This window comes from Eschscholzia californica, unplaced genomic scaffold, assembly GCF_041429995.1.
Source record: "Eschscholzia californica isolate CP2 unplaced genomic scaffold, dmEscCali1.0.p SCAF_1, whole genome shotgun sequence".
In the NCBI taxonomy this organism is placed as follows: Eukaryota; Viridiplantae; Streptophyta; class Magnoliopsida; order Ranunculales; family Papaveraceae; genus Eschscholzia; species Eschscholzia californica.
In genome coordinates this window covers 50021796-50031255 of record NW_028238198.1, presented here as the reverse complement: position 1 = coordinate 50031255, position 9460 = coordinate 50021796, and positions in this window count along the sequence as shown.

Here is a 9460-nt window from a genome sequence, read left to right as displayed (position 1 = left end):
AAAACTAATAAAAGCCTTAGATCTTCGTCTAAAGACTATAGAACCGAAACTAAAGATGTAATTCTAAAATACCGAATTTGATTGATTGAATTGAATGACTGAAACAACTACTAGACCCTCTTTATATAGGCATAGAGTTTCCTAATATTAGTCAAACTCAAATAACAACTCCTAAAAAATTAAAACACTAGCATAGCAGAAATCCTAAACTGAAAACAATTCCCAAAAAATAGAAAAACTACCAAAAGTCCATTTTGAGGCCCTAACCGATGGAATTTGGCCCTCAAAGTGTGCCGATAGTGGCGAAGCGACAACGAATGACCGGAAGGCTATTTCGCACCATCCCTGAAAATTTTGTTCAATTCCGACACCCGTAGCTTCGGTTTTGGCCATTTTAGTCTGTCGCCTTCATAATTGGCCGCATCAATTTCTTCCATGTATTTTTCGACCAATTCTTCTACATCAGTCTCTTCCACTTGAAAAGAACTCGACCTCAAGTTATGGTTAGGATAAAGTGGTGTGTCTGGATAGAACGTATAGATATCAGCCACATTGAAGGTATTTGAAATTCCCATGTCTTCAGGAAGATCCACCACATAAGAATTGTCATTGATTTTCCTCATAATCTTGAATGGACCATACTTCTTAGGTTTCAACTTATTATACGTGCTTGCGGGAACATGCTCTTTTCGTTGGAAAATCATCACTTCATCACCCTCCTCATATACCTTCTTCTAGCGATGTTTATCGGCATCTGCTTTGTTCTTAGCATTAGTCTCCTCGAGGCGAAGTCGCACATCTTCGTGCGTTGTCTGAATTTGCTCGGCTATGTTTTATGCTGCTATACTAACTCCAATTCCTTTAGGCAACTTCGCTAGATCCACAGCGTGATTAGGAGCTTGATGGGCCTAAAAGGTTGCCCTAAAAGGTCTCCACCCGCAAGTATACGGGCGTCAAGTAATAACCCGGTAAGACCGGGATCGATCCACGAAGATAGGAAGGTAATAAGAATACCGAGAAAGTCTAGCCCACCGGTCTAGGTGTCAACCACTAACTCAGACTAAAATGAAAAGATGATAATTGGGATTTTGATTGATTTATAATAAATAAACAAATAAAACGATCTAATCTAAAAGTGAGAGGTGAGAGAGATTCAGGAAAAAATGGTCGAGCAAGAATAAAGTGAGGAGGATACTTCGATCCACAAAGTCTATAGTGACTAGTACTAATGATCTATAAGCATAAAAAGTTAGTTAACTTCACCCATTTACTTGGATGGGTCAACGAACTCTTGGTTTAACTCAGATTCCAGTCCATGAACGGTCTAAAAATCCGGAAGATTTTATCATTAAAAGCAATAAAACTCTTGTCACATCAAAACATGTATCACGACTATCCGACTACAAAAGCTAGCTAGACATGGTGGAGCACATAATAAACGAGAAGAGAACAAAGAAAGACACGAGTTAAGATGAGAATCTCCCTATTCGATGAGGCGCGAGACTAAGATCGACGGGAAATATATGTCTTGAAGTGCTGTCGATCTCCCTGTAAAAGAATGCAGGAGTCCCTTTAACAGAATACACTAGGTGTCCTCTCAGCAGAACTTGACCTCCCCTTAACAGAGTGTCATCTTCTTCCTCAAATCACAAAACACCATGAAAGCTTAACTAAGCTTTCTCTCACTAGAAATTTTCTCACCAAAACACAATCAAAGATTAAGAAAAGCAAGACAAAAGAGTTCCAAGTGAAAGCCCTATGGTTTCCGGCCAAAATGATGGCCGGAACACCACAAACAAGTCCGGCCGAGAGTATGTATTTCCGGCCAAGAACAGTCCGGTCCCGAGTTATTGTATCTGTCCCGAGCTATTGTATCTGTCCCGAGCTATTGTAGGCCGTCCCGTGCTGCTGTTGTTGCGGCTAAACCCCCGAGCTGTTCCTTTCAAACCCCCGAGCTGCTCTAATGGAAGCCCGAGCTGCAAAGAGGAGTCCCGTGCTGCTGCTGGTCGCCTCTGCTTCAGCTGCTGCTGAGTTACCCCCTAGTCGCCGTCCCGAGTTGAGTCTTTGCTGATCCCGTGTAGCAACCTTGCCGGCCAAGCTTTGGCCGGCGGCTGCTTCTCTTCTCTCTCTAGCTTTCTCTCCTAAACCCTAACTTCTAATATCCCATTGAAGAAGATGACCAACCAGCCTTATGTTTCTTTTTTTTTTTTCTTTTTCTAAAGGCCGCCCCAAAGCCTAACTCTCCAAAATATTAAGTCATTAAATGGGGGTGCCTACAAGTTTCTTCATTTCTCTATTTTCTTTGAACTCTTGGGCCTTGGATATGGGCTCCATTATGTAACCAAGGGGTGCCTGCATATTTGTTTGTACTTCTAATTTTCAGAAAAGATAAAAATGTCCTTCGACTTCTTTCCTCTGTAACTTTTCCGTCCGAACTCCGATTCAACTTCCGTTTTCGCCGTCGGACTCACCATTGGCTCCACTTTCCATTTAACCTCTAAATTTCACAAAATGACCAAAATACCCTTGGTTCAATTTCCTTCCGGTTTCTTCCACATGAGACGAAAATGTGACGAATTGCTTCGTTTTATTCCGAATGTAATGCCAAACTCCAAATAAGCTTCCTAACAAGAAAAATACATAAATTATTAGAAATAAAACCCGAAATGAACTAACTCATCCAAGTTAAGTGATCTCAATGTGGTATTTTAACGCCACATCAGAGCTTTCATGTAAACGACAGAAAAGGGAGTTCTTCCAGTAGCACTATGTAGGGTTATGGGTGTATCTAATACACTATCTAGTGTTCTAAGCGGAATCCCAACATCTAATATGTTAACACTAGTTTCCAAGATCGTTGTATACATGAACTAAACAACTAGAATAGGGATAAATACCTTTTCGCGTTTTTCCCTCGAACCATTCCAATTCGCGTGTGAAGATCGAGAGCTCCAATTGTCACTCCTCTACTTGAGACACCGAGATGGTTAACTTGATCTCCCTTCATTAATGTCTGCTAAGACTTCAATGGAAGGTTGAGAAGAACCTTTCTTCTTGACTAGATTCTAGAGAAAACTCACTTTTCTCTTTCTTGCTTTTTCTCTCTTAAAAAGCTCTCACAAACTTATGAGTTTTGTCTCTTGACTTGTGTATTGAATTATGTCTAAGGAGGTCTATTTATAGGGATCATAGAGAAGGTATTTGACCCAAACTAGGATTCCTAAAATATCTCCTTCAAGACATATCTAATAGTGTCCCATATGAAACCCTAAAAGGAGTTTATGTGTGGCCGGCCACATAAAGCCTTTATGGGCTTTATGGCCGGCCCACTTAGGGGTTCCAACCGACCATGTGCTGGACGACCCCTCCCTAAGGGCAGCCATCACATGGTCGGCCCCTTTATGGGCACCCCCGGGCTCCCTTTTTAGCCCGGGGTTATGTACACTTGTCCGGACTCCTCCGAACTCTATTTGGCCTCAAATAATGGATCCAATCCACTTATTTGCCACTCTTTATCTAGTCAACTCTCTCCGGTCAAGTTACCACTCTTATGTGTAACCTGTTGTAGGATCCGGTCTATGTTAGCTGCGAATCACCGAATTGATTTGACGATCGTAGTTGGCTTCTAGCAAAGCACTACGACCCCTAATTGGACCGGACTGGATGATCTTCATCTTTATCCTAACTGACAAATTGATCGCATTTCCATCTTGGTCGAAGGACACTCCTTCGGAAGGACATCTCCTTCAGACCGAACGGATATATCCTTCACACTATGCACTGCATTGTTGTAGGCAAATTCTGCTTGAGGTAATGCATGATTTTCTCTCACAGATACATCGAATCATGTTAACTGAAGTTCGGTTTGTCACCTCCGTCTGTCCATCTGTTTGGGGATGAGCAGTAGTACTTCTATTTAAAGAAGTGCCAACCGTCTTGCATAAGGTGACCCAAAAATGGCTAAGAAACTTTGAGTCCCGATCCGAAGTAATCGATTTAGGTACTCTATGTAGCTTGACAACTTCGCGAAAAAACAATTTTGCTATATGGGTGGCATCCGAAGTCTTCCTACACGGAATAAAGTGAACCATCTTCGAAAACCTGTCGACGACCACAAAAACTGAGTCTACTCCCCTTTGTGTTCGAGGAAGTCCTAACACAAAGTCCATGGATAAATCCTCCCAAATGGTCGCTGGAATGGAGAGGGGCATGAAAAGACCCGTATTTTGTGCCCGACCCTTTGAAACTTGACAAATATAGCGCTTCTGAACGTAATCCTATTAACGGGGAACGTGTTGAGGGATTTGCCCAAAACCAAGCTGTTAATAGACACGAAGGCAGAGCAATACTAATTCATCAATATGCTAACAACCAAGGAGACGAAGGTAACAATTATCAAAACCACATATACCCACGTAGAGATTATGATGAATATAAAATCAAGGCAGAAATACCACTCGAGTTCCTATCTCTATCTAGAAGTATTATAAACACGAAGTCGTATATGAAGTGACAGATATGGATGCTAGTCATATCCTCCTAGGACGACCATGACAATGGCATACCGATTGTACCTTCAGAGGCGGAGCCAACACTTATACATTCGACTGGGAGGGACACAAAATTCTCATGGTGCCCCAAGGAAGTAAGGTTAAAAGTATTTCACCTACACCCTCTCCTTAAGAAACTTTTCTTACTTTGAGCAGGTCGGAGGACGAAGTCTTAGCTTATGTGAAGGAGGCGCAAGGAGTTTATGCCATAGTCGTTAAAGGCAGCAGTAGAAGAAGGAGTTCTTAAGCAACCAACCCAAATTCCAGAATGGGCAAAGAAAATATTGGGAGAGTTTCAGGAAATCATTGCTGAAGATTTACCTGAAAAGTTACCTCCTCTTCGAATTGTGCAACATCATATCGATTTCATCCCGGGAGCGAGCTTGCCTAACATGCGCCCGTACCGTATGAGTCCAAAGGAAGATGAGATTTTAAAGGAGAAGATTGAAGAATTACTCAGCAAAGGGTTCGTCCGTCCGAGCATGAGTCCTTGTGCTATACCCGCTCTGTTGATTCCAAAAAAAGATGGAAGTTGGAGAATGTGTGTGGACAGTCGAGTTATCAACAAAATAACTGTCAAATACCGTTTTCCAATCCCCGCGACTAGATGATATGTTGGATAAATTAGAGAGTTCCCAAATCTTTTCTAAAATTGATTTGAGGAGTGGATATCATCAAATCAGAATCCGACCAGGAGATGAATGAAAGACGGCGTTCAAAAGTAAAGATGGGCTTTATGAATGGTTGGCCATGCCCTTCGGGCTTGCAATGCTCCCAACACTTTCATGCGAGTGATGAATCGGGTACTTGAACCTTGTATTACTGGAAAATTCGTTAATGTTTATTTCGATGATATCCTAATTTTCAGTAAAACTGAGGTGGAACACCTAGTACACCTCCGAAAGGTATTGACGGTCCTGCAAGATAATGAATTACACTTGAATCTGAAGAACTGTACTTTCCTCACACATAGTCTCATATTTTTGGGCTTTGTAATAAGTTTAGAAGGAAATCATGTTGATAACGAGAAGGTACAGGCTATCCAAGAGTGGGCGGCTCCTAAAACAGTCACTGAAGTTCGTAATTTTCATGGATTGGCCACCTTTTACCGACGATTTATTTGGATTTCAGCACTACAATGATACCTATCACTGAGCGCATGAAGAAAGGAAAGTTTGAATGGGGTATCGAAGCTGACGAAGCCTTTTCCTTTATTAAGGAGAAATTGTGCAATGCACCGGTCTTAGCTTCACCCAACTTTGATAAACCTTTCGAAGTGGAGTGTGATGCTAGTGGGGTGGGAATTAGAGCAGTTTTATCACAAGAGAGGCGACCTGTAGCCTTCTTTAATAGAAATTGAATGAAGCCCGACAAAAGTGGAGTACTTATGACCAAGAGTTTTAAGAAGTAGTTCGAGCTTTACAACGTTGGGAGGTATATTTGTACCAGAACGAGTTTTTCCTGTACTCGGACCATCAGGCCCTAAAATTCATCAATAGTCAGAAGCAAGTAGACAAGTTGCACATCAGGTGGGCCACTTTTATTCAGAAATTCAACTTCGTTATTCGATATAAATCAGGAGCAACAAATAGAGTCGCTGATGCACTTAGTAGGCGTGCCACACTGCTGGTAACATTAACATAAGAAGTTGTGGGCTTTGAAGTATTAAAGGAGTTGTACGAAGACGATGATGACTTCAAAGAAATCTGGGATAAGTGTAAGGAAGGTAACCCAATGACAGTTTATATTATTTCAAAGGGCTATCTATTTAACGGAAGCAGCTTATGCATTCCCAAAATATCCCTGCGGGAAAGTTTGATCCGCGAGTTACACGCTAGTGGATTAGACGCACATCTCGGAAAAGATAAAACAGTTCTTAGCCTATCCAGTCGATATTTTTGGCCAAAGTTGAAGAGAGATGTGGGAAATTACCTTGCTCTTGATGCCAACTGACGCAGCGGAAAACTAATATAAGCCTTAAATCTTCGTCTAAAGACTATAGAATCGAAACTAGAAGATGTAATACTAAAATACTGAATTTTGTTGATTGAATTGAATGACTGAAGTAACTACTAGACCCTCTTTATAGGGTTTCCTAATCTTAGTCAAACTCAATTAGCAACTCCTAAAAAATTAAAATACTAGCATAACAAAAATCCTAAACTGAAAACAATATACCAAAAAATAGAAAAACTACCAAAAGTCCGTTTTGAGGCCTTAAACGATGGAATTTGGCTCTCAAAGTGGGATGGTTGTGGCAAAGCGACAATGAATGACCGGAAGGCTATTTCGCACCATCCCTCAAAATTTCGTTCAATTCCGACACCTACAGCTTCGGTTTTTGCCGTTTTAGTCTGTCTCCTTTATACTTGGCCACATCTATTTCTTCCATGTATTTTTCGACCAATTCCTCTATATCAAAATCAAAATTCAAATCAAAATGAATAGATGTTATATTTGTCTTAAAAAAAATCGTATATTGGAACTTTGGAGATTAATCAAGATTTATAGTTGTTGGGAGGAATTAATATCCAACTGATTTCTCCACTAATAAATTACCCCGTTCAATATCCAATCACTGGTTAGGCTGTGAAATAATAATCCAGGAGATGGATTATGGTGGAAACCGAGAGAGTGAGATATAGGCTTGAGACAGAGAGAGAGAGAGAGAGAGAGAGAGAGTTGGTTAAATATTTTCACTTATATTAAACAATCAGTATACAACCCTATTTATACATTGTATCATTTAAATCTAGTGGAATACATTGAGATATATACAACCTAATTGTAGTTTATCTGAGATTATATTAATACAATTCCTATTATATTAATACAAATCCCGTCGGGTCGGGTAGACCTGTCGTCTACCCATAATACTCCCCCTCAAGTCGGAGCTGAAATGTCAATGAGGCCCAACTTGCTTATCAACTTCTGAAGGGCTTTTGCTCCAAGCGGCTTCGTAAATATGTTTGCGATTGTTCGGAAGTTGACGTGTAGAGAGGGAGAATAAGCTTTGACTTTATCTTCTCACGAACCAGATCACAGTCGATCTCAATATGCTTGGTACGTTCGTGAAATACCGGATTATCAACAATATGCAAGGCAACTTTGTTGTCGCAAGGCACTGGCATAGGCGTCGGATGAGCAATTCCAAAATCGCTCAGAAGAGAGTTCAACCACTGTAATTCACACGTTAGAGTGGCTAGGGCTCGATATTCGGCTTCAACAGATGAGCGAGCAACGGTATGTTGTTTCTAAGATTTCCAGGATAGAGGACTGTTACCTATCATGGTGACGTAACTAATAGTAGAACGTTTGGTATAAGGACATCCATCCCAGTCAGAATAACTATTATCGGAGATGACAAGAGAGTTGTCAAAAGATAAGAAAAGACCTTTACCGATAGAACCTTTAAAGTACCGAAGGACACGATTGGCAACGGCCATATGAGTGTCAGTGGGTTTTTGTAGAAATTGACTTAGATTATTGACAGTATAACAGATGTCAGGACGAGTGAGGGTCAAATAGAGTAGTCTACCAATGAGGCGACGGAAAGGTGATGGTTCGTCGAGTGGGGTGCCATCAGAGTCCGAGCGGCGGGACTTTTGTTCCATAGGAAACGGAGAGATTCTGGAGGTTGTAAGGCCGGAATCCTTTAAACTATCGAGAATGTATTTTCGTTGACATAGGAAAATACCTTGAGACGATCTAGAAACCTCTATTCCTAGGAAATATTGAATACGTCCAAGATCCTTTAAAGAGAATATCTTGGCTAGAAAGAGTTTTAAAACAGAAATGGCCGAAGGGTTATTATCCGTAATGATATTGTCATCTACATAAACGAGGACGTAGATGGAGACGGACTTATGAGAGTAAGTGAATAATGAATAGTCAAAGATTAAACAAATCCACATTCAAGAAGAACAGAAGAAAACTTAGAAAACCATTGGCCGGAAGCTTGTTTAAGGCCACATAAGGATTTATTCAACTTACAAACACGAGTCTCCCCCTGAGCTGAAAACCATGGTTGGAGTTTCATGAACACCTCCTCATCAAGATCACCTTGAAGGAAAGCGTTATTGACATCAAGCTGATGAAGCGGCCAGTTTTTTATGGCGGCGATGGACAGTAAGACACGGGCCGTGACTAATTTGGCGATCGGAGCAAATGTGTCATGATAGTCAAGCCCTTCGATCTGTGTATAACCTTTAGTAAGAAGGCGTGCTTTATAGCGTTCAACAGAACCATCCGATTTAAACTTTATCTTGTATACCCATTTGCATCCAATTGGGTGTTTGCCTGGCAGAAGTGGCGTCAATGTCCAGGTTTTGTTAGATTCCAATGCCTCGATTTCCTTGGACATTACATCGCGCCAAACGGGTGAAGTCATGGCCTGTTTGAATGAAGAAGGTTCCGTAGTAGACAACACAGTAGACAAAAAGATTTGATGAGTGGCAGTGAAACGAGCGACCGAAAGGCAGTCGGAGAGAGGATGAGCGACGGAAGCGGTGGAAGAAGTCAATGGAAAGGAGACTTGATTGCAGTCGTAGTCTGCCTGTTTGGCAGGACGACGGCGAGATCGTGTTGTGATGGGCCTAAAAATAGGTCTATTCCCGCAAGTATACGGGGTCAAGTTATAGTATTTATAATAAGATCGAGTATCGTCCCAAGGGATAAGTAGGCAATTTCGGATATTGACGGCGAGTTTAGCCCTATAATCAAAATGTCAATAGCTAACTTAGACTAACACACACACACACACCCCACTCATAAATTTGATTTGATTTGCAAGAAATAAGAAAACAAAAAGAACTAACTAAACTATCTAAGTGAAACGGGCGAGAGAGATTCGAGAGAAGAGTCGGAGGAACAAGAGTCGGGAGACGGCAAGAGTTGATTCGGGCAAAAGT